Below are 25,129 nucleotides of genomic sequence, written 5' to 3'. Positions count from 1 at the left end.
TGTACGTCTCGGGGCGTTCTTCCCATGATGTCGATATCGCCAGCATAAGGCAGTAATTGGGTGGGCTTAAAGAAGATCGTACCTCTTGCATTTACCCCAGCATCACGAATCACTTTCTCTAGGGCCAGGTTAAAGAGTACGCATGATAGGGCGTCCCCTTGTTATAGATCGTTGTTGATGTCGAATGGTTTTGAGAGTGATCCTGCTGCTTTTATCTGGCCTCGCACATTGGTCAAGGTCAGCCTAGTCACCCTTATCAATTTCGTTGGGATACCGAATTTTCTCATGGCCGTGTACAATTTTACCCTGGCTATGCTATCATAGGCGGCTTTAAAGTCGATGAATAGATGGTGCAACTGTTGCCCATATTCCAACAGTTTTCAATCGCTTGCCACAGAAAGAAAATCTGATCGGTTGCTGATTTGCCTGGAGTGAAGCCTCTTTGGCATGGGCCAACGATGTTCTTTGTGTATGGCGCTATCCGGCCTAGCAAGATAACGGAGAATATCTTATAGATGATACTCAGCAACATGATACCTTTATGATTGCTGCACTGTGTGATATCTCCCTTTTTATGTATGAGACAGATAATGCCTCTTTGCCAGCCGTCATGCATTGATTCGCTGTCTCACACCTTGAGCACAGGTTGATGAACCACTTGGTGTAATTGGTCGCCTCCATATTTAACCAAGTCCGCTGTAATTTCCTCGGATCCTGGCGACTTATAATTTTTAAGCCGATGAATTGCACGAATTTTTCTGGAATTTCAACTTCGCTCCCTGCAAATTGACCGATATCGGACGACGTAAGTTGCCTTTCAGGAACAAAACGACGGTTTTTCCCATTAAGACCGCAACGATCACTTTATGAGACTACGCACTAACGATGCGCATGCACTTAGCACTTGCGACTCGAGCTTAAGTTAGCTGTCCCCTTGACAAGAATGACGAGATAATCAGCCATTGAACTAAGCTCACTCAATAGTTCATCCATCATTGAGCTCCATATAGATGGGCCTGCGGTAGATCCCTGTGCGCCACATTCACTCACACAGTGCCATTGAGGCCTTGCATGAATGCTTTCCTACCATGGAAGTAGCTCCTCTACGGGGCAGCCATACTCACGAAGTTTCAATAACACAGACGACTAACTTAGGTAATCAAATGCGCCGTTACAATCTATAGAGATTTCAGCACCGTGTTTGCTAAAACAACGGACAACAAAGTTGTTCACATGCATCAAGGCGTTGTTGCTTGGCATACTCCCGCTCCCAGCCACTGGACTATAATGCTCTCCAGGAGCTCCACTTTGTTGCCAAGAAGTTCAATAGCATTATTGCAGGCCGTTAAGGGATTAGAGCGTTTCGTTTCCTCCAATTGGAGTAAGTCAGTTCGATTCTGTCAGAGTTTTCTGGCACAGGACGGCATCTAATCTTGTTGAAGATCCTACATATCAAGACAGGAGTAATAATTATGGCGAGAGTGAATTGTCTTTGTCAATTTTTTTAAATAAATAGGTTCCCTTGAACTTCGTAAATTTCCCCTTAAAATATTATTAATGGGTGGTCGAAAGAAAGGCCAACGTGGAACTCATTGAGAAAAAACGCCTAAAAAAGAAAATATCAAGGAAATCAGTTTTCTGGAGAAAATAATCCCGAATTGTCAAGTTCCCCTGCTAAGAAAACTAAAATCAAGTAATGAATTGAAACCTCCTATAGATTCCTCTATTAATTACGTTATTATGTCTTGGAATACGGACACGAAGGTCCGAAGGAAGAGGACGTATGCGCAAGCTTCACCCTCTGTTCTGACTGCTGCCGTGGGAGTTTCCTCCAAGGATGGCAAAAGTCAGAGGGGCAATTCACCATCCTCCGGGAATGCCTGTGGAAAAAATGCTGCAGCCTGGAACGAAGCCACGATTTAACAATCAAGATTTTCGCGATGGGCTTCTCCATTTGGAGAGCACTGACGAGGCTGCCTTAAAGTGGCTCCAGCAGGTAATCCCAACTTTGAGTTCCGGCGGTCGGCCCAAGTTCACTATTGTGAACACTGAGCTACGCAGGACAGAGCATGTCGGATGTTGGTTACCGGGCCCTCGAAGGAAAGCAGAGGGCATCCAGAACAGAACCTGGGCATGGACTTTGGACACTGGAGGGCAAAGTTCATGAATGCCAGGAAGGACAAATTTACAAACGTGGAGGGTTTCAACTTTGTATTCGAACTGGACCAAAAGAGTCTGAAAGGGCCTCGGGGAAATCACCATAGACTGAAATTCAGTCATATGAGGAATCTGTAGAGCATCATCTCCATTTTGAGAGCGAAGAACAATGATGGACTTCGACTCACACAATATAGAGCAGATTGCAGCATCTTCGGTGCGCTCTCCCACAATGGACCCGTGCGCGGAGGATAGTGCATACAGGGGCGGAACCTTCGCCTGGGGGCTCGCACTGGTGTAGGGTCTACAGAGTAAATCCTACCTGCTAGTAACTTCTCATACACCTTCCAAGGAACATGCGGAAGAAAGGGAAACAAGAGACCTGAACGGAACTGACTTGATGCCAGTCCGAATGATCGAATCTATGCAAACCTAACACCGCAAACCAATCAAGGTTCTAAGTGGAAAACAGACGAATGCTCTGCGGGATGAGATAAGATTTTTCATGGATGAAGACATGAGAACTGCGGTACCTCCAAGTGGCAGCGAGAATGACAAAGCTGCAGGCTCTCCCCCACATCCTTCTGGTGCAAGAGCCGTGGGTTCGATTTAACACAATCTGTGGCATTGGATCAATAAAGGGAGCTAGGATCTTCTACGATGAAAAATCCATAAGACCGAGAGCTTGCGTCCTGATGTCAAGACGGTTAGAGGCAACCATGCTGAGATCCTCAACCGACGCAAGAGCATAGGGATCTGGTGGCATATGCAGAATCAAGTGGTCTTAATAGGTTGCGATGCGAATGCTCAACATATTTGTTGGGGTAGTAGCAAATGCAATCCAAGAGAAGAGAAGCTATTTGATTTCATCACTTCAGCTGGTCTTATGACTGCAAACGTAGGGTGCGCCTCTACGTTCGTGGGACTGAGAAGAAGCGAAGTAATTGACCTAACAATCTGCACCTCAAAAGTGTTAGAGTTGATTACACACTGGTGAGTGCTAGACGAGGCAGGCGAACAGTCTGCAGTACAAAGACGGAACCGTAGGAAAACGGATTGGACAAAGTTCAATGAACTTCGTTCGCTAGGCGACTAAGGGCTCCTTTCGCGCTAGAAGATGAATTGAAAAATGTAAACTGCATACTTTTAGAGGGCTATAAAGAGCTAGCGCCCAAAGCGACAAAACAGTTCCTTGGTGGAACCGGGAACTGCAAAAACTCAGTAAATCAACCACGCGACTTCTGAATCGTGCTTACAAAAGTAATAAAAAGACTGGTTAAATTTCAGGAATTCGCAGCGTGAATATAAAAGGCTCATTAGGTGTTCGAACTGGAGGGCGAAAGAGAGACTTCAAGGCTGTGCAAAGTCCTCAAAAGGGATGAGTCGCCCGAGTTCGACTCTCTTAGAAAACCGGGCGAGCTCCAGACTGGATTCAGTACAGACCCGCTTGGAAGTACACCACCCGGGGGAACAGATGGGAGAAGTGGCAGGGGGAGAGTTTACGGTTCTTGCAACCCCTTCAACACGCAAGTGCTGCAAGGGGAACTGGAACACTGCGAAAGCGATTATTACCCATGAAAAGATGAGAGTTGTCATAATGTCCTTTGAACATTTCAAAGTAGCTGCCATGGATGGCATCTATCCAGCAAAGCTAAAGGAAGGTATAGATCACTTAGAGCGATTGCTGAGAAACATTTTTCTAGTATATCTTGTTTTGGGCTATGTGCCTACTTCTTTGCAGAAGGTTAAGGTAGTCTTCATACCGCAACCTGCGAAAGATGACTATTTTTATCCAAAGAACAGATCAGCTTGACTTCATTCTTGCTGAAAGATTTGGAGAGACTGGTGGAGCATCACATTCGTGGACTTAGACTTAGGTCGAACCCACTTAATAAAAACCAACATGCTTACCAGCGTGAAAAGTCCTGTGAGTCTTCTAATCGTTCTTTGGTCACAAAGATAGAGGATGTAACTTTGAATGGTGATATTTATTCAAAGCAGTGCAATGAGAGCACCTCATAGACTAGACTCGATTAGATCTATGGGGCAACACCGGATTTGGGGGGCACAGAGCATTGGAAGAGTTACTAGGAGCACTGAATCCAGTTCTTACAATGCCTTCCGATTCTCGTCTCCCCATACATTTGTTTGGTAGAAGATATGAAGTTACCTTGAAGCTTAGAAAGAACTTGGAAGTCCTAGAAGAATGCGTGGGGGAAGTCTTCTACACCGATGTCTCAAAAGCAGAAGAGGGTTCTGGAGCCGGAGTCTACCTGTCGAATAAAAACGAGAAGAGGGCTTTTCCTTTGGGACAATATGCACTGGTTTTTCAAGCCGAATTTTATGCGACCCTAAGCGCGGCAAACTGGGTGACTGACGAGCCGTTGAAGAGCAGACGCATCGCAATCTCCAGCGATAGTCAAGCTGCATTGAGGACGTTGAGTAGTACTTTGATCATTTCTAAAATCGTTCAGGAATACAGAGGGAAATGAAATTTCGGATGCTTTAGCGAAAGAGGGATCAATCTCCCCTATGCCGGGACCGGAACCAGCAATTCGAGTATCAGTAGGATTGGCTAAATCTGATTTCAAAAATTGGGAGCAAGCTTTTCACAATGACAGGTGGCAGAGCTGCGGGAAACAGCGAATGTGGGGGGCACAGAGCATTGGAAGAGTTACTGGGAGTATTGAATCCAGTTCTTATAATGCCTTCCGATTCCCGTGTCCTCATACGTCGGATTAGTAGAAGAACTGAAGTTACCCTAAAGCGTAGAGAGAACTGGGAAGTTCCAGAGGAATGCAGGGCGGGATATACGGAAGTCTTCTACACCGATGGCGCAAAAACAGAAGAGGGTTCTGGAGCCGGAGTCTACCCCTCGAATAAAAACGACAAGTGGGCTTTTCCTTTGGAACAATATGCAACGGGTTTTCAAGCCAAAGTTTATGCGATCCTAAGGGCGGCACATTGATTATATAATAATAATCGTTGGCGCAACAATCCATGTTGGATCAGGGCCTTGAAGTGTGTTAGAGCACTTCATTCAAGACCGTAACGGTACACTAGGAGGCAATGTGGTCAGCATTGCGCTCGCCCGAGATTATTACCCTGATTTGACTCAGGTACTCATTCACAGCTGAGTCGACTGGTATCCGACGTCAAATCACGATACAAATTCCACTGCCACCAGTGAGATTTGAACCGCGACCTTCCGCTACGACAGCCTTGCGCTCTAACCACTCAGCTATCCGGACACATTGATTGACAAGCGGTTAAAGGGCAGACGCATCGCAGTGATAGCCAAGCTGCATTGAGTAGTCCTTTGGTCACCTCGAAAATCGTTCAGGAATGCAGAGGGAAATGAAATTTCGGATGCTTTAGCGAAAGAGGGATCAATCTCCCCTATGCCGGGACCGGAACCAGCAATTCGAGTATCAGTAGGATTGGCTAAATCTGATTTCAAAAATTGGGAGCAAGCTTTTCACAATGACAGGTGGCAGAGCTGCGGGAAACAGCGAATGTGGGGGGCACAGAGCATTGGAAGAGTTACTGGGAGTACTGAATCCAGTTCTTATAATGCCTTCCGATTCCCGTGTCCTCATACGTCGGATTAGTAGAAGAACTGAAGTTACCCTAAAGCGTAGAGAGAACTGGGAAGTTCCAGAGGAATGCAGGGCGGGATATACGGAAGTCTTCTACACCGATGGCGCAAAAACAGAAGAGGGTTCTGGAGCCGGAGTCTACCCCTCGAATAAAAACGACAAGTGGGCTTTTCCTTTGGAACAATATGCAACGGGTTTTCAAGCCAAAGTTTATGCGATCCTAAGGGCGGCACATTGATTATATAATAATAATCGTTGGCGCAACAATCCATGTTGGATCAGGGCCTTGAAGTGTGTTAGAGCACTTCATTCAAGACCGTAACGGTACACTAGGAGGCAATGTGGTCAGCATTGCGCTCGCCCGAGATTATTACCCTGATTTGACTCAGGTACTCATTCACAGCTGAGTCGACTGGTATCCGACGTCAAATCACGATACAAATTCCACTGCCACCAGTGAGATTTGAACCGCGACCTTCCGCTACGACAGCCTTGCGCTCTAACCACTCAGCTATCCGGACACATTGATTGACAAGCGGTTAAAGGGCAGACGCATCGCAGTGATAGCCAAGCTGCATTGAGTAGTCCTTTGGTCACCTCGAAAATCGTTCAGGAATGCAGAGGGAAATGAAATTTCGGATGCTTTAGCGAAAGAGGGATCAATCTCCCCTATGCCGGGACCGGAACCAGCAATTCGAGTATCAGTAGGATTGGCTAAATCTGATTTCAAAAATTGGGAGCAAGCTTTTCACAATGACAGGTGGCAGAGCTGCGGGAAACAGCGAATGTGGGGGGCACAGAGCATTGGAAGAGTTACTGGGAGTACTGAATCCAGTTCTTATAATGCCTTCCGATTCCCGTGTCCTCATACGTCGGATTAGTAGAAGAACTGAAGTTACCCTAAAGCGTAGAGAGAACTGGGAAGTTCCAGAGGAATGCAGGGCGGGATATACGGAAGTCTTCTACACCGATGGCGCAAAAACAGAAGAGGGTTCTGGAGCCGGAGTCTACCCCTCGAATAAAAACGACAAGTGGGCTTTTCCTTTGGAACAATATGCAACGGGTTTTCAAGCCAAAGTTTATGCGATCCTAAGGGCGGCACATTGATTATATAATAATAATCGTTGGCGCAACAATCCATGTTGGATCAGGGCCTTGAAGTGTGTTAGAGCACTTCATTCAAGACCGTAACGGTACACTAGGAGGCAATGTGGTCAGCATTGCGCTCGCCCGAGATTATTACCCTGATTTGACTCAGGTACTCATTCACAGCTGAGTCGACTGGTATCCGACGTCAAATCACGATACAAATTCCACTGCCACCAGTGAGATTTGAACCGCGACCTTCCGCTACGACAGCCTTGCGCTCTAACCACTCAGCTATCCGGACACATTGATTGACAAGCGGTTAAAGGGCAGACGCATCGCAGTGATAGCCAAGCTGCATTGAGTAGTCCTTTGGTCACCTCGAAAATCGTTCAGGAATGCAGAATCGTTTGAACTCTATCCCTAGATTCAATACTCTGGGTAGCTGGTCACCGTGGCATAGAGAGAAATGAAATCTCGGATGCTTTAGCGAAAGTGGGGTCAATCTCCCCCATGCCGGGAACGGAATCAGCAATTGGAGTATCAGTAGTAGTAGTGGAGTAGTAGAAGTCTGTCTTCAAAAACTGAGGACAAGCTTCCCACAATGGCAGGTGGCAGAGGGTAAATGCTGCTCGTCACACCAAACTTTCCCTGTCAGAACCGAACATGCGTACCCCAAAGTTTATCCTGTCGAAAAGCAGGAGGGCTTGCATGAGTATTATAGGCATCCTGACAGGCCATAATTCATTCATATGTTCAGAATAGGAATTACTTAAGATGGTACGTGTCCCTCCTGTAATGAGGAAGCGGAATCCACGGAGCATTTCCTATGTGAATGCCCCGCCTATGGACGCATCAGGCATCAGATCTTTGGTGCCGATGTTCTCCATTAACGAAAATCCTGCGATACGTTAACGAATCCGGAATATTCCGTTAGACGGGGTGGCAAATACAATGGGCCAACACGGCCTGAGTGCTCAGAAGCTGTAGCTTCTCCCCCACCACACAGACACATGGTGTTTTAATCTTGTGTTTCTAACTCTCTCTGAATATATCAAGTGCAAAAATTGTGATATTTCATTTTCTCGAACACTTGAGAGAGATGTCGTTTTTAAGGTTTTGTTTGTAAAACGAAATCTTATTAAAATCGGTTTACTGTCTGTCTGTCCGTCTGTCTGTCTGTCCGTCACACGCATTTTTCTCGGCGACAGTTATAGCGATTGACACCAAATTTGGTAGAAAGGTGGGAACTGTGAACGCTCACGCATATAGTGAGTTACATCCTCTTACGACGAATTTAAGAGGGGGTCCCCATACATGCAAAAGGGGGGTGTAAATTTTTTTTTCATCAAATATAGTCATGTGGGGTATCAAATTAAAGGTCTCGGTTAGTACTTTTCGAAGCCGGTATTAGTTTTGCTGAAAAGGTGGGGAGTGCGGGTGGTTGAAAGTGGTCATTTTTTAACGAACCCATTCTCTGGAACTACCCAATCGAAAAATCTGGGAAAAATCAGGGGGCTGCCACTATATGGTGCCTAGGCTCCGAAATACCCTAAATATCGATACCTGCTCAAATAAAGTTAATAATAGTATATTACTATAATTTTTAGTAATTGACAGGAAAACCCCCCTTAAGTTCACCCTAGAATCACAAAATTTTGCAGCAATGTAGGCTACAGTATAGATCATGATCCTGCCAAATTTGGTGAAAATCGCACTATTACTAAAAAGTTATACTAGGTCAAATCTGCGCTCCTCTGCAAATTCAAGACTATGAATGTCAATATCACTTGAAAGTGGCTTTTTTCACATAATATATGCATATTTTACGTGCTACATGCTAATGGGACAAATGCACGCCCAAATCTCTTTATAAAAGAAATACACAAAACCTTTCATACCTGAAGCGTCTAGCTTCCGGTTTCCCGACTTGTTAAGCTATGTGTTGAGTTTTCCTGTGGTAGGCAATTTATTAAAAATTCCCAGTATATAGGTAAACATATATACGAAATAAATCAGAGACTGGTGTTTGTGGTTAGAATTCTCGGCTCGGGGTATAATGGTTTAAAGTGTGTCACATACCCCCCCCCCCCCCCCCTTGCATGTCCCCTTCAGACTTAACACAAAATGGTGCAGCATGTAAAGAGGCACACAGACCACATATTTTTACCAAATTCCGTGACAATTGGTTCCGCCGTTTCCGAGTAAATCGGGTGTGACAGATTGACAGACAGACATTGAATCGATTTTAATAAGGTTTTGTTTTACAATAAATAAAAACAAAGACAGACAAATTGTTTGAGCATTACTCAACCGATTTACACAAATCAAATTTTTTTTCGAATATTCATAAAAAATACTATAATAGTTACCAACCCTCTCACATTTCAGAAAATAGCCCCCCCCTCGCCTTTTTACGGTTTTGTGTAAAACAAAACCTTATTAAAATCGATTCAACATCTGTCTGTCTGTCACACGCATTTTACTCCAAAGCGGCTAAACCGATCCGAACGAAATTTGGTGGACGGATGGGAACTATGAAATCCCACACATACAGCAAGTGGCGTTTCAAGGGGGGCTCCCCATACATGCAAAGGGGGGATTCAAAAATTTGTTCACCGGATATAGTCGTGTAGAGTATCAAATGAAAGGTCTCGATTTGTACTTTCCGAAACTGACATTAATTTTGGCGTGAATTGCAAAGTGCGTGAGTAAGGAGTCAAAATGTAAGCACTTAAAGTGAGACAGGACTCATTTTCAGAAATTATCCACCTAAAAATTCGAAAAAAATCGGGGTGGTGCGCTTAGATGAAATCTAGGCCTCAAAATATGTCCCATTCCGATATCTGCTCAAATAAACTTACTAATAGTATATTACTACTTTTTAGAAATTTACTGAAAACTGCCCTTAAATTCATCCCAGGATTTCCGAATTGTATCAGCATAGAGGACAATATTTTCTATATACCTGCTAAACTTCATGAAAATCTGGCCATTAACGCCAAAGTTATAGCAGTTCAAACTTAGTAATTTCGAGCGAATTAACTGCTTCCAAAGCCATGCAAATAAGATGCTGACGTCACAATTACCGGGAGTAATTGACATTCGCGTCAAATATTAAAGTCGGTTTTATGAAGAATCTACTTATCTGCAGCCCTTTTTAAGGTTTTGTGTAAAACACTCTAATCTTCGAGAGATGTCCCATTCCGGTCTATGCTCAAATAAATTTACTAATAGTATATTATCAACTATTATAAATTGACTAAAAAACTCCCCTTAAGTTCATCCCAGGTGTACTGCACCGACATAGAGGACAGTCTCGTGCATACACATGCCAAGTTCCATGAAAATCCAACTAGCGTTAGCGTGAATTACATGACCACACCATCGAAAACGCCTCTCTCGCAGTTTTTCCACGATCGGTGCAAATCCATATCGATCGCGGATATTCTCATTTCAGACGTGATCAAAACGTGTCACGTCACCAGTGCAATGGAACATCTTCGTCCCCATTACCGCATGACGCCGTTGATTGTCCTTTATTATCGGCCAGCACTCAAAACTATAGAGAGCGGCAGACGGACGACATTACGGTAAATTTTAGATTTGGGACGTGCGCTGATACGTCGATCACAAAGAACACCAGTTGGGGAATGCCACTTCATCCAGGTTGCATTAATGCGTGAAACAATTTCATTATGCAGTTCTCCATTGGCTGATAGCATTGACTCCAGATATTTAAATCGCTCAGTTCTGGCAATGGCAGTAACCTGCCCAGAACAGCGATTTCAATATCTCGGGTCAATGCTATAAGCTCCTCACATAGGCAAACACAAAGCCTTTTATACCTGAAGCGTCAAGCTTCCGGTTTCCCGACTTGTTTATATATGGATAACTCCATTCAAAAAACGTGCCATCTTTCCGTTTTTTTCAAATAGATTCGTATAAAAACATAATACAGGTTTACTAGTTTTGAGTCTTGTGAATCGAATCCCGTTGGAATTTTTACTCTATCTGTTGCAGGTGCTGAGAAAAGTGTCTCCTCGTTTAAAACACATGTTTTGGATAACGCCCCCCACAGGAGCCAAAATGAAATAAAAAATGTTTCGGATACTTTTTGACAAGTACTTCAATGTGGAAAAAGATTTATGTCAACAGATAATAGCTTTCTCACAATAAATGATTTTGAAAGGGTTTTTTTTTTTTTTTTTAACCAAAAAAGTCCCCTTAAAACTAATAAGTGTCCTAAATCGAGGTATTCCTGTGATGGCTGTGTGTGTCCTTCAGACTCATTACGTCTCGACTAGGTTTAATAGAACACTTCATTTTGTACGGCGATCCAAAATAACCCCAGAACCAGTGTTTAATAAAAAACAATCGACTCTTGTCTACTGAACGATTTCATAAATCAAAATATATTCCTACAGACAATTTGGAGTTTGAATCATATAATAAGGCTAATAGCCTTAAGTGGCTGCTCCGAAAGCGTGTTTTCATGGAAACTGACTACAATTCATCGAGTAATGACAATTTGTTGTGTCCATGTCTGACTCTCAAATGACTAGCAATTGAATGTGTCCATAGGGGAGCTCAAGGTCAAGGACAATTGGCCTGATAGAGGGTCTTCTTTCATATAATAATTTGGTCAAATTTCTCAAAGCCCCTCAAATGGCAATCACAATCATTTTTTACATTGAAAGTCACTGGCGAAAGAAACACTTTGTTCATTGTGTTGTCTTTAATGTTGGTACACCCTTTCAAGTGGTTCCTATCGAACCACCCCCCCTTTTCAACCTAGACATGATAACGAATAGTCAATTCGTGGATAATGCCTATAATTTCTACTTCAAGTAATGGTCATGAATTGAGGCTACAATTGTCAACATGATTAATTACATATCTGTGCCAATGAACAATAACTTTACCTTCACCGAATCGATGATGGCAAATCGATCGAAATCCCCAGAGCTAACGTGAATTATTAATGCAATGACGATATTCTTGTGTTCTGAGAAGGCGTTCACCCCTAAATCTCCCAAGACATGAACTCTTGAATGAGCTCTTGCCAAATCGCTTATTAATCTGATATCCAAATATCCTTCGAAAATGGCTTCATCATAAAATTACCTTCACCAGAATAGCTAAGGCTAGACACTCGAAAGACTCTTCGTGAAAGTACATTCTCGTATGTAGATATGTCCTAGGAGCGTATGTGTCTGACCTAATTTCTAAAGCAAGCGTACATGTTACATACGTCAGAAAGTTGCTACATTTAGACGTGGACCAGATGAAAGCAAATTCTGTAATTCATTAATAACCTGGCTAATGATTACATTTCTGAAGATGCCCCCGTTACAAGATGCCAATTTGGAACTGTGCCGACTTCATTTACTTGGACTTTGGGTATAATTCTTTCCTTCCGGAAATTTTATTACGAAAACAAAAACATACGCATTCAATCTAGATGTGCCTAATCGCAATTCACAGGAATTTACATGGACAGTGCACTCAATATTCACGTAATTGATAGTGATTTGGAGCAAAAGGAAACGTTCAGTTGTGTCCGATTTCGGATTCAATTTTGGGTTTTGTTTGTTTTAAGATTTTTATCGGAAAATTAGAGCAATCACCTAAGCAAACAGACACCGAAAATATGCGCCAGAAAAGTGTTTTACTTAAATCTGTTGAAGCTTTGGGGATGGCGCCTATTCTTTCAAATTTTAAATAAATTCGGACAGTTTTCGATGGCCTAGCATTTCTCTGCACGCAATTTGCCCAAACATTGTCCGCGGAATATATGTATGTACATATATACATTGTTATAATTTTTTTGGGAGTAGGGTAGGTGTATGCGTTGACGCCCAGAGTGTTGGACTCCCGCAACAGTATACCTCCCTGTCATCAGAGAACTAGCCTGGAACCATTTGACACATTACTTTGAGCTCCCCGGGAATCCCTTTCACCAACGGGAGGGGAGGGGAGGGAGGGAGTTGTTAGTTCAGAGAACCCCTTACCATCCGATGCCTGCGCCGAACGAGTTCAATTTTCTTGGCAATAAGAAGAGCCCGAATATAATACACTACACGATTCCAGCTGCTAGCGCTCTTCAGTATCTCCCGGACAATTTTGTCTGGAGAGAGCTCCCCTGCGTGTGCATAAAGCTTCTGACGAAAGCCGTCCCACCTCTCGCAAGAGAAAAAGGTGTGCTCAGCGTCGTCCACCACTCTATTGCAAAACACGCAATCAGGAGATTGCGCGTTCCCAATCCTGACTGAAAACCTCCATGCCCGCTAGAAATTGGGTAAGGAAGTAATCAATCTCACCGTGGGTTTGGTTCACTCACGGACCCAAATTGTCGATGAGCTGCGCAGTCCATCTTGCCAAGAGGGTTGCCACTCCGTAAGGGTGCGTTGATATTCTTCACAGGTAACCACCTCTCGTAAGTTCTCGCCCTTACGGCGGTAGATAGCTTTGCGCTCCTTAGCAAGGAGGGCAAGGAGGATCACCATCACGGCCGGTTCGGAGACGTTGCGATAAGCAGATGCCACTCGCAAAGCTCCTTGCCTCTGCACTTGTGCAAGGCGCTTACGATGCACCCTTTTGCAAGGGCATCAGCCCATACCTCCGCACCATAGAGCAGAACCGACTACGTTGCTCCCATAAGGAGGCATCTCCTAATAGATATAGGGCCCCCAACATTCGCCATTAGCCGAGTCAAGGCTGCGACTCCAACTGCAGCCCTGTCCGCTGCTGCTTTGATTTGTTCGAAGAAACGCACCTTCGAGCCGAGCATTAAACCAAGGTATTTAACAGCTGGATATGGGACGCAAGGTCGGGATTCTCCTTCTGGTCAAGATGACCACTTCAGTGTTTTTCCAGCGCAAGACTGAAACCATGAGCATTCATCCATCCGCTTACCCGTCGCATCAATATGCACGTCTGCTTTGCGCATGTTCAACAGTGCGTCTGGCAACAAGTACCGCAACATCTTCTGCATAACCGACCTGGCGCAACTCGTCGGGCATATTGAGTCTCAGCAGACTATCGTAGAAAGCGTTCCAGAGGTCCCTAGGATGGATCCCTGTACTACTCCCAACGTGATTTGCATTCTCATTTCGCCCTCCAGCATCTCATAGAGCAGGGAGCGGTCTTTTAGATAGTCCCTCAATATCCGCAAAAGATAGCTTGGCACGTGGAATGAGTTTTCTAATGTGCCTAGCATATCTGTCCATCTTACGGAATTGAAGGCATTTCTGACATCAAGCGTTATAAGGAGCACTATACGTCGGGATCGGCGGATGTGTGCCTCGGCTCGATGACCCGCATCTACGACCTCCATAATATCATCCACTGTGGATCCCCCTGGTCTGATCCCAAACTGCCTTGGGGAGAAGTCCCCGGCAGCGCGGATCACTCAATGAGTCTACTCCTGTTGAGCTTCTCGAGCACTTTCCCGGCGGTGTCAAGCATACACAGCGGTCGGTATGCAGACGGATGCTCTGGGTCTCTTTTACCCTAGCTGATCAGAGCAAGTCTCGCCATTTGCCATTGACAACGAAAAATGCCCTCCTTCAAGCAAGCATTGAAGGCCTCAAGCAGCAATTCTGGCGGAACACCAGTTAGTAAACTTCCGCCGGGATGCCATCAGGACCTGGCGCCTTCTGGCTTTTCATAGTGAGAACCGCTTTTTCGAGCTCTTTCATTGTGAAAAGGGGGTAATCCTCGACGCTTCGCCGCTATTGACATCAACTCGTACAGGATGTCTGGGGAACAATGCCCGTGCAATGCGGTTCATCTGTACTTAATATGCAGGGCCTCCGCAGAGCGCCGATTTTCCGGGTGATAAGTTTATAGCCAGGTCCCCACGGGTCCTCATTCACCTCATTGACAAGGTTCTACCAGCCGCGAGATTTGCGTTTATTTATAGCGCTGCGGAGTCTCCTTTTTGCTAACCTATACTGTGTCTTCATGACACATGTCTCCTCGTTGGCGTGCAAACGTTGTGCCAAACGGCGGAACTTATGACACTCCCTTCGTAAGTCGGCAATTTCTGCCGTCCACCAGTACACAGAAGGATTGTCGCGGCTGGGGCACCTCCGGAACATGAAAGCCTCACACGCCGTCGTTATCGGGTTAATCGCTGAATTTACGACGGTGTCAGCTGCGACGCTACCACCCCTCCGGAGCGTCCTCTAGCGCGGCTCGGCCTGCTCCAAGAGCTTCGACGAACTTCTCGATGTTCACCCTTGCGACATTCCATAAGCATGGGGAACGTCGCATGAAGAGTCAACCACTTCGAACGCGATGTACTGGTAATCATTTGCCGAGAAGTCTTCTAGGACTCGCCACCCGTTCGCCGATGCCCCAGTGCAACCACATATCGATCGCGGATATCCTCATTTCGAATGTGATTAAAACGTGTCACCCCACTAGTTCAATGCAACAACTTCGTCTCCATTACCGCAAGACGCCGTTCATTGTGTTTTATAGTCGGCCAACACTCAGAACCATAAAGAGCGACAGGAGGGACGACATTGCGTTAAATTTTAGATTTGATACGTTCGTTGTTACGTCGATCACAAAGAACACCAGTTATGGAACGCTACTTTATCCAAGTTGCGTTAATGCGTGAAGCAATTTCATAACGCAGTTCTCCATTGCCTGATAGCTTTGACCCGAGACGCCATTGACAGTTATTGTGCCTGTTTCATGGGGATCGGTCGTCAAAAACTCAGTTTTATTCAGATTTAATCAGAGACCGTATTTACTATTAGACGCTAGGAAAACATCATCTGCGAAAAGCAGTGTATAGGGCTCTGGACGTTAGACGTTCTGTGTGAGGGTGTCCATAACAAGAACAAAGAGGAGTTGGTGAAAGGGCGCTTCGTTGAAGAACACCCACAGAGGCACGAAACGGTTTTGATAGACCTGCCACACTTCGAACTTTATTTTTCCGATCGTGGTAGAGCAATTCAGCGCACGAGTTCTTCTGGCACTAAGTGTTGTCGTAGAGCATACCAAATGGCTTCGTGTGGTACACGATCAAACAATGCAGTGTAAAGAAGGCAATGTTCCCACGTTTTTTCTCCAGCGTGTATTGCGTCCGTAGTTCCGCAGTTCTTGACAAATCCGGATTGATTTACAGTTATTTCAACGATTTCACGAATACGGTTGTCAAGAATGTGTTCAAAAATCTTCATGGTATGGGAAAGTAACCGGATCGGACGGTAATTTGAAAATTCTGCTCGACTATCTTTCTTTTCCATATTGGAACTGTGGTACTTTCTTGCCAGTCAGATGGTGTTCTACCTTCCTGAATAACCCGATTAAAGAATTCACTGAGCCACAGTGCTGGGTCCCAGCTCTTCACTTTCCAGAGCTCAGATGCGATGTCATCAGGTCCTGTGGCTTTCCGCGATTCCATTTGTTTTATTGCACTGACAGGTAAGCCCTGTCGTGGAAACTTAATCCTACGGTCTTCTTAAGACACGGATTGATTTTGTAACCACAATCAGAGCCCCGCTGAGACAAACAACAACGGTACCAGTCTATACCAAGTGCATAGCTTAGAATTCATACTGGTGGATGCAAGACATACCTAAATCTCTACTGAACTAAGGAGTACGGCACCCGTGTTGAAACGCAACACCACGCCGAGGCCCGAAGGTCTCTTCTCGAGCATAACACAACTCCCATGAAACTCCCACTAAGGGGGTCCCCATGCAGGCTCGGGTCTGATCGCCCTAATTAGGCCTTTGGAGCATTCGCCTACTGCATCACGGCCGGCAAACCAAAGTGAGTACAGCGTCTCCCGGTGCCACCACTACGGAGGTTCTCCTCGGCCATTTGGCTTTTGTTTGGCGGACAGGGTTGCCGGCCCGTCTTCGTCACCACCACCTCTAAGCACCTTACTGCAATGACAGTGAAGCCCATGGTGTTTTACGTAGGCACCTGTCGTGAGACTTAATCCTACGGTCCTCTTAAGACACGGATTGATTTTGTGACCACAATCAGAGCCCCGCTGAGACAAGCAACAACGGTACCAGTCTATACCAAGTGCATGGCTTAGCATGCATACTTGTGGATGCAAGAATTACCTCAATCTCTACCGAACTATGGAGTACGGCACCCGTGTTGATACGCAACACCACGTCGAGGCCCGAAGGTCTCTTCTCGCTTGAGCATAACCACAACCACCATGAAACTCCCACTAAGGGGGCCAACCGCAAATAACCGAGCTGTGCTCACATACAACAGGAGTTCACCCGAAGTATGTGAGTCCAGGGGCTTTCCCGGTTCCCATGGTACCAGTATACCCCTGGTAAGGTTTCGTGACCAATTTGCCACTTCAAATGAGTCCCCGTGGAGAGTCGGGTCTGATCGCCCTGATTAGGCCTTTGGAGCATGCGCCTACTCAATCATGACCGGCAAACCAAAGTGATTACAGCGTCTCCCCGTGCCACCACTATGGAGGTTCTCCTCGGCCACTAGGTTTTGGTTTGGCCGATAGGGTTGCCGCCCCATCTTCCTCGCCGCCACCTCTGAGCACCTTATTGCAATGACAGGTGGAACTGCTTCAAATGGCAGTAATTGTGGAAGTGGAGTATGAGCAAATTCTTCAGTTGAAATCTGCTCGAAATATTCTCGCCATCTATTCGTCATGGCTCGATGGTTAGTAAGTAAAGTACCGTTCTTGTCATTAACGCAACAGAAGTGTTCGATAGACCGTGTGCGTTCGTTTTGTGTTTCAGCAAGTCGATACAGATTTCTCTCGCCATCCCGAGTGTCCAGTTCATCGTAAAGATTTTTGTAATGGGCTGCTCGGATGGCAGCGTTCGGCATTCTTATAAATTTACCAATCGGCGAGCGCTTTATCGTCGAGAAACTTTTGATAGCAGTGTTTCTTTTCACGGACCGTCCTTTCAACTTCATCATTCCAAAGCCAAATAGTTCGATTTATGTACCGCTTACCTGGCTTGGTGACCCCGAGGGTTGCAGAGGCCGTTGTGTGGATCGTGTCTTTCATTTGGTTCCACGATTCCTCCCCATTCGTAATGGTCGGTAATCGTGTGAGTGAGATCGTTTCTTCTTTCGGGCCAGTGCGTTCCTCACGCTGTTTTATTGGTGACTTAATTCGCATGACGGCAATCAATGGCGGATGTTGAGGTGCGATGGTCTCATAGGGAACGGTAAAATGTTGGCGTCTTATGAGAATATAGTCGATTTGCGTTTTACTGTTCCCACTATAAAATGTGGGAAGATGAGACAATCGTTTGATGAACCATGTATTCATAAGTACAAGGTCATGGGTATCTGCAAAGTCGATTATACGCTCGCCACACTCATTGCGTGCTCCAACCCTATTTCCCCATGGCAATTGTTACCGTCTGTCTTTTCACGCACATAACCATTATGGTCGGCGGCAATGATGATATAGGTATCAGCAGGCACGTTACGAGTCTTTGGATCGAAAAGTTGCCAGAAAGCATCTTTCTTTGCATCAGGTCGACCTGTCTGTGATATACGCACCACCGCCGTGAAGAAGCGTATAGTGCGATCAGCTGATATAATGGTGAACTTCATCAGCCGATCATCGAATCGTTCGGCTACTTTAATAGCATCACCGAAACCCTCTGAGATGACAATGCCAACACCGTATTAAGTGTGTGCGCTACCAAAGTAGAGAAGTTCATAGACATTTTTACCGCAGTCGCATTCTATGTCGCAGCTTTGGCATCAGACCATCGGGTTTCTTGCAGAGCGCGGAAGGCTCCTTCTATCTCTTCTCTCTTCTATATCAGGGAAGGCTTTTTCTATCTCAATAAACGACTTCGTTTCATATTATTTTACTACAATCTTTTCTCGAACATAAATGCCTCATATGTATATATTCTTTTTTAATTTCAGAAAGGTACGTATTCTTCAAATCCTCGGACATTATCACAATCAGGTACTATTATAAATCATATATAGCTATGAGATAAATGAACAAAACCAACAGCAACAACAATAGTTATATAATGGAGAGACTTCATATTTACCGAAAAGGGTGTTTGGTTGGATTCTGCTCTAGCTTTTTACTGGTGTCAGCTTTTTTTACTCGGCTCATACCAAATCACTTTAGCACGTGTGAATACATGTAACGATGCCGCCGCAAAGACATTAATTGAAAATTGTTTTGGAATGCATAAAAAAACATCAAGAAAGACTCATTGCCTACCTTAATGTCATCTGCTTACTCTCCCATCGGGCCAAGGACCTTGGTTAAATCACTGGATTTGGAAAGAAAGGCAAGTAGAGTCGGCCTGAAGATAAACACCAACAAAAACAAGGTTCTCAGTATGACCCTTTCGCCGCCCTGTCTAAAATCTAGAAGTGCAGTTATCTCAACACCAAGATCAAGTTGAGACTGTTCTTTCTGCGTTGCTATATCGGAGTAGCACATGGAAAGTGAACTCAACTGTTACCTAAAAGCTCCAACCTTTTGTCAATACTTGTCTGCGTCATGTCATCGGAGACGCTGGCCTGACCCTACCTCAAACGAAGGACTTTGACGACGCACAGGCGTGTCACTCGTACGCATTGTATTTGGAAGATGGGAGTGGCAGTGGCTAGGTCACACTTTAAGGAGGGACGACAATTGCATTGTCAGCTACGCCAAGCAGTGAATTCCACTCTCTTTATCCCGACGAGTAGGTTGGCGCAAGGGCATTTGGCGCAAAACAGTAGAGAGGGGAATGCGATCGTCTCGGGAAGTCGTAGGGGGCTGAGGCGCATTTCGGACAACCGCGAGCAATGGCGACGAACTATACCCCACCATGGTGTGAATGATTACCACATATAAAGATAAACACCGACACAACCAAGGTTCCCTGTCTGATGGATCATCGCACTCTTCCTATCTACATTAACGGACCGAACATTGAAGGCGGCGAACAATTCTAATATCTCTGTTTACTGTTATATGGCGATAAAAAATGGAAAGTTATCGCCACTGTTTTTCGAAGACGCTACCGTCCACATTTTTTAATTTTCTGGTACTTCTAAAAATCTATCATATGAAACATAACATGACATTAACAGGAAAAAAAGATACGGGTAAAAGTATTTAACCCAAATTAGCTTCGTTATACTTTGCAGCAGTCCCAGCTTGCATTTTATGACTTAAGAACAACTTTGAATATAGTAGCAAATTTAGGGAAGAGTTCAGTGTTGGGGTTTCGAAGTATAGTGTCCATTTTTTTCGAGCGCAGTAGTCCAAAGCTGTTGTACGGAAGGTCGCGGCTCAAATCTCAGTGGTGGCAGTGGAATTTGTATCGTGATTTGACTTCGGATAACAGTTGAAACAGCTGAATCAAATCAGGGTAATAATCTCGGACGAATTCAATGCTGACCCCATTGCCTCCTAAAGGGCACTGTAATCCTGCAGTGTACCGTTAAGGTCTTGAATGAAGTGCTCTAACACACTTCAAGGTCCTGACCCAATTGGATTGTTGCGTCAACGATTATTACAGGGTGCGGCAGCATAACTTCCTTTTTTCAAAACTCAATAAAAATATTTATTTATTTTTTATAATGTAGGTACATGTCTAAAGTTTTTATTTACATTGTTTTGAAGATCAAATCTGTTAGGTGACGTCCCCCATTCTCCATACATTGCGTAAACCGATTTCTGGCGTTTGTCATGACTCTTGTTAGCATAGCAGGTGTTATATTGGCAATTTCTTCTTGGATGTTGGTCTTCAAATCTTGTAGGGTTCTTGGACGGTTCACATAAACACGGGATTTCAAAAAACCCCATAGAAAAAAATCAAAAGGGGACAGATCGGGAGAGCGTGCCGGCCATTCCAAATCGCCTCTAATTGAGATAAGGCGCTCTGGAAAGTGTTCCCTCAAAACAGCCATCGATGCTCTTGAAGTGTGTGCTGTTGTACCGTTTTGTTGGAACCAAGTGTCCCCCAAATCCAAATTTTCTAGCCGTGGGAAAAATAATACTGTAGCATGTTTACATACCGGTCCGAATTCACTGTCACTGTAACCTCATTTTCCTCAAAAAACCAGGGACCAATAATTCCAGATGAGGAAATTGCACACCACACTGTGACTTTGGGTGAATGCAAAGGCTTTTGATGCAATTCTCGAGGGTTGGTGTCAGCCCAGTAGCGGATGTTTTGTTTGTTAACCGACCCACACAAATGAAAATGGGCTTCATCGCTAAAAAAACAATAGCATCCTCGGGAACGACATCAGGAAGAAGCTCACACGCGTTCATCCGAAAATTGAAGTCACGTTCTGAAAGTTCCTGCACTATCGCCATCTTATAGGGATGAAAATGAAGATCATCACGAAGAATTCTTGTCACAGAACGATCGGATAGTCCAAGGGCAGATGCGTGTTTGCGCGCAGAACGCCGTGGCGATCGCAACATTGACGCTCTCCCTGCTTCAACGTTCTCAGGTGATCTAACGGGCCGAGGGACTCCAGTTCTTCCTTTTTGTCGCACTTGCAGTTTGTCTGAATGTAGTGACCCATGTAACAATTGATTTGCGGTCTGGGACGGGAGCCAACGGGGCTAAATTAAAGCGATTCCGAAATGCACGCTGTGTTGCAATAACCGAACATCCGCTTGAAAAGTAAACCTCAACGGCAAAGGCACGCTCCTCACTATTCCAACGCATGATGGCGACTCAACCGTGTCGGGACAAAACTTTACAGTATCCCCTCTTGAACGAGACCACTAGCGCTCCGCTATGACATCAACTAACTGAGTGGCGCGCATTTTAAAAAAGGAAGTTATGCTGCCGCACCCTCTATTATTAGTAATTTTAATTTTTATCATCAATCATTTTCATCAATTGCTCTCTCTCTCTGGAGTATCTCCAGTCGAATTCCGGAGCCCCCACAGTTAAGTTCGAGGTATATTATATTCTTGGTACGCTGCGAAACCCAATGGTTCTCGCCATGTGAAACAGATCGCACTATATGATTCCGAATCAATCTGACTTTTACTTTGTCGATTCTCGGCACAGCAGCTGCATACATCACTTCAGTAGTTACATAATGCTCATCGTTTGATGAAGCAGTCCTATTAAGTCCCGTGCAAGCAAGCAGTAGTGAGATTTCCGTCCGTAATGACAAAGAACTTGCCATACAGCATACTACACATCACCGCTACGAAGTGGGTGGGAAACTCGTTCTTCAGGAGCCTGAAAATTAGTCCATCCAATCAGACGATATCAAAGGCCTTCTCCATGTCCATAAGGCAAGCGCCTACGCACTCACCATTGTTAATCCGCCAGCAAATATCAGACGTTACCTTCAATATTGCATGTATTGTCGAATGTCCAGATCGAAACCCGAATTGCGCATTCGATAATAATTCCTTCCTCTTGCACGGGCATATGTTCAAGGCTTTCAATACCAAAACCTCAAACATCTTGCTGATGTTAGGCAGCAAACTGATTGGGCGGTAGCTCTTAGGACTGGGTGAATCCTTCCCACTCTTTAAAACTGGGAACACTCGGGCTTTCTTCCATTACCCTGGAATGAAGGAATTGTTCAATAAATTATTGAACAAAATGCAACAATTACGAATGGCAATGTCTGGTGAATGCCTGAGGACCACGTTGGGAATGCCATCCATACCGGATGATTTCTTATTGTTTACCCTTCTAAATATGGAAGTTAGCTCCACGCATGAGACAAAGTAATCAAGGAGGTAGTCCCCGTTGCTCAAGTTCGTATCACCTGGCACAATTGTACTATCGTTTTCCCCATCAAAAGGTGGGCATTCCTCAACACAAATCCAGATAGGAATTTACCCTGGGCCAGGTTGGACTCTCTGACCCATATAATTCGCATTTATACTCTATCTTGTATTGCTCTATCCAAGATTTGAGAAATACCCCTCTGTGGTTTTTTGTGGCGTTCAGCCACGATGCATGCTTAGCATTCAAGTCGCCAGAGAGAATAGAATTCTTCCTTGAACTTGGCTCGATTGTTTCATTTAAAGGTTTCAAATTCAGGCCTATTAATATGCCTGAAACGATGATGCCGACCCACAAATATTCCGGTAGCAGCTCCCCCATCACAATTTCGTCTATCGTTCCTCACGAATTCAAAATCCTTCAATGTTATCGAATGCCTCGGACTGAGGTGGGTTTCTGAAATCAAGACAATGTCAGTGCTCCGCTCTTCGGTGGATTCCTACGATGGAATTCACATTAATCGCGATGATCCGGAGACCCAGTGGTACCGATGTGATTGCAGACCTGGCAGCGGGCATGCTGTTTGTGTAAATATTCTATTATACTGTTTATTTTTGTATTGTGTACATGTAGTGTATGCTGCATGTTTCCACACATGGTTAATATTTTATTGAGGATTGTGTTCATCCCGCCACTTGCATCTTGTTGGGGCTTCTTATCTCCTCCTTGTCGGACTACTGCTGCAAACGGGATCCCCGTGACGATTGGTACCGACGGGACGGTACCGCTCGACGCCGCAGACACCTTCGTCGTTTGGGCCGATCTTGACGCCTGCTGCCTTGTGACCTTAAGATCGTTATACAGAATATCCACGGTACGAAGCCAGATGCCTTCCGCTTCCGCAGTTGAATATTTTTTCCTTGCCGTCTGCTTCACTCAGTCAACATTCGGCTGGGGTATGGTCTTTTCCGCACTTTACACATCACAAGGTCATTTGACAGTTCACTGCCGAGTGACCATAGTGCTGGCATCTTCAGCACTGGGCTATTTTACCCCTCAGCAGGCGCTCAAACCAATCGCCTGGTAATTAAGTGACCTGATGCCGATCAGATCGTTTCCCTGGCTCTCCGGGCTTATCTGCACGAGGAAGTGCGACAGAATTCGTTTTTCCAAAACGGATCTCCTCGTGCTAAAGCGTGGCACTGAGAAGGACTTGACCTCAGTTCCTGTTTCTCGGAGCAGACACCTCATCGGGCTCTTCCTCCGCATCCAAGCCTTTCAGAAGGAAGGTTTGCTCCTTCTCTTCCTTTGGAGTGTAGGTGAAGTGAGGAAGCCTTCACTCGCTCCAGGACCTCCCGTGCTTTCTTGTAATCCGCTATTCGTTTACATTTGATTTGAATTCTCACGGCCCCCGTCTTTTTGATAATAAAATTCGAGAGCCCCGCGCTCCTATTAAGTAGAGTGGCTAAACCTCTACAACCTACATTAATGGGGCGCACCCTTTTCCCCTTTTCTTTATTTTGGGTGCTACTTGTGGCCCCGGTCGGATCATTTTTTAAATTTTCAATCCTACTTATGTTATTCTTTACATTGGTTGATATTTTTTCATTTTTATTTTTATACATAGAGCAAAAACTCACCCAGTTTTCCCTTTGCGGGGCTATCATTGCCGCACTTGTCACTGCTACAACCAGCCTGGTTAGCACCCTCCTCTGGGACATTTCCACAGCAACTGTTGTCACTGTCTCTCGTACCGTCAGCTTGATTGTTTTCTATGTCCTCTATACGAACAGATTCGCAGCTGAAAACTTGTTCGCCCTGAAGGCATCCCCCTCCATGGCTGCAGAAGTATTCGAAGAAAGCTTCACTTTTTTTCCTGGCTACCTTTGGAGACGGCGGGCCCGCCTACTCAGCCATTAGCTGCTGCATTGACTTTTAAGATCTTCGAATGTCTTCGCCAGCTCGCCATTTCTTCTTTGAAGGTTGGCTATCCTTACTTTGGCTCTTTTGAGGTCTGTATCCTCCTCGTTACGGACTCCACTACCGATCCGAGTGCTCCTAGGCCTTATGGTGGGGGGCCGGTCTAGCCCGCCACCCGGCTGGCGGTTCGCCGTTCATTCCCGTCAACCACACACAAGCCAAAAAAACAATTTTTTTGGGAAAAGTTACTTAGATAACAAATCAAAAGTAAAGTAGTTTAAATTAAGTTTTAAATTATATTGTATTAGTTAAGTATCTAAAATATATAAAAAGGTATATTATTGATAAAATTTAATTTAAATTTTAAATTCTTTTTATTAATAATATTAATTTGTAGACACGTCCGTTCTCTACAAATGTCGGCCTACTAATATATTATTGTTAGTAGTCTTCATGGCTTTTGTCACATTTTGAGTCCGGAATGATAGGACGTCGACATAATAAGAACCTGAAACACCTTGCCAGTGTCATTATCGTTCGTAGGTACTACTCCATTAAGAAGTTTAGGACCACTTTTTCGCCACAGTGACAACCAGCAGATTTTTGGACCCATTATCCTCTTCTACACCTGTTTTCATTGCATACTTGCAAGGTTCACTA

The 25,129-nt window shown here is 44.8% G+C and overlaps 1 protein-coding gene across 2 annotated transcripts in view; it reads left to right on the top strand.

The window, feature by feature from the left end:
• The window catches only part of LOC119654183 (oxidative stress-induced growth inhibitor 2-like), a 223,024-nt gene that overhangs the window by 47,792 nt on the left and 150,103 nt on the right, over positions 1 to 25,129 (top strand). The window contains exon 3 of one of the 2 annotated variants that reach the window (XM_038059373.1): positions 8,082 to 8,085. The exons of the other annotated variant lie outside the window; for it this stretch is intronic. The gene's annotated coding sequence lies outside the window, so the exon portion shown is untranslated. The remainder of the gene's footprint in view (positions 1 to 8,081; positions 8,086 to 25,129) is intronic. 2 annotated transcript variants of the gene reach the window in all.

The sequence above is a fragment of the Hermetia illucens genome, chromosome 4, assembly GCF_905115235.1.
Source record: "Hermetia illucens chromosome 4, iHerIll2.2.curated.20191125, whole genome shotgun sequence".
NCBI classification, from domain to species: domain Eukaryota; kingdom Metazoa; phylum Arthropoda; class Insecta; order Diptera; family Stratiomyidae; genus Hermetia; species Hermetia illucens.
The sequence above is the reverse complement of the archived record's forward strand: the minus strand, read 5'-3'. Positions and strand labels throughout refer to the sequence as shown.